Source organism: Pyxicephalus adspersus, chromosome 12, assembly GCF_032062135.1.
Source record: "Pyxicephalus adspersus chromosome 12, UCB_Pads_2.0, whole genome shotgun sequence".
Classification (NCBI taxonomy): domain Eukaryota; kingdom Metazoa; phylum Chordata; class Amphibia; order Anura; family Pyxicephalidae; genus Pyxicephalus; species Pyxicephalus adspersus.
This window is the reverse complement of record NC_092869.1, coordinates 19,016,684-19,018,260: the sequence shown is the minus strand read 5'-3', so window position 1 is coordinate 19,018,260 and position 1,577 is coordinate 19,016,684.

Sequence of the window (1,577 nt, the reverse complement as noted above, 5' to 3'; positions counted from 1 at the left end):
AATAGTGTTATGTATCTTTTTATAATGTATCTTTTTATGTATCCTTTTACAGTGTATCTTTTTATGTATCCTTTTATAATGTATCCTTTTACATCTGTTTGGAGGCTGTAGAAGCTCTACACAGTGCTTAAAAAAACCCAAATTTTTCCTCCCACCTTAATGGTGTTCGAATTGGATGTTCGACCACCCCAATTTGTTTTCTATTTTCGAGCGAATAGCTGCCGAATCGAATTGTGAGCTATTCGACCAACACTACTCATGAATGAACGCAGTATCCTCTGATTTTTTCCATGGTTGCGTTCATTTATAAACGAAAACCACTGACTCGGGACTCTGAGAGGAGGAGTATTGCGGCTGCATTTATGAATGGAGCCATGAGAATCCTCCTCTTAGTGAGAGATCCCGAGCACTACAGGTTAGAATGGGGGCTTGCCCTCATTCTGACCTGTAGTGCCTGGGGATTGCTCGCTAACAGGAGGATTCCCACGAATGTATTTATGAACGCAGCCCCGATAATCCTCCTCTCAGTGAGAGATCCCAGGGCACTACAGGTTAGAATGAGGGCTTGCCCTCATTCTGATCTATATTACCCAGGGATCGCTCACTGAGAGGAGGATTCCCACAGCTGTATTTATGAATGCAGCCATGATATTCCTCCTATAGTGATTTCCAATGGTTTCGTGAAATTTCAGCCCAGAGGCATTCTCGCTTATCCCTAGCCATAAGTTCTACTCCTTCCCCACTCTGCCCATAATGCCAAAATGTAAATATTTGGGGTAAACATTTTTAAAGAGAATTAAGAATTCTATTAGCTGTACTTTAGTTTATTTTTTTCTGTAAAGAATTATAACATATGTATGTGTATGTCACGGTACTGCATGGCAGGACGGTGGACCTTCTGTGTCACCAGCTCAGTTGATAGAGACGTGCACAGGGCGCAGAGTCTAAGCAGCTGCCTGTTCTTCACCAGAGCCTCTAGAGGTGAGGATGTTGCGCTTCGGGCAACTGCCAGGTTGCGGCCCCCATGCCTCCTAGGCAGGAGACTGCTGACAGGCAGAAACAGGACGCGGTACCAGAGCAAGGAGCAGAGACTAGTCAGGCAAGCCAGAGGTCAGGGGAGGCAGTGATCAGAAGTAGTCAAGGTTAAGCCAGTAGTCAGGGCAGGCAGCGATCAGGAATAGTCAGGGTCAAGCTGAGGCCAGTACACAAAGAAACAGGAGCAAGAGAATAAGCAAACAGGAACCGGGAAGCAGATCCAAAGAAGCTACTTGTTGAGGCAACTCAACTCCCTGTTCTCCTTCACTTCCTTTTAAGGGCAGGGCCTGTGATGAGTGGAGCCATGTGACCTACTGCATCCTATCCTACTAACAGAGTGGGTCCAGGAGAGTAGAGGTTAGCGGTGTTCACATCTCCACCAGCAGGAAAACGTCTGTTAAACACTCTAGTCCGCTGAGGTACTGGAACAGCTGACAGGGGGTCACATGACCTGGACCAGGAAAGGGAGCTGCAGAGATGATGCCTTAGCAGAGCTGGTGCTGGCAGCAGAGGAGTGTAAGGTGGGTGACACTGAATGATGC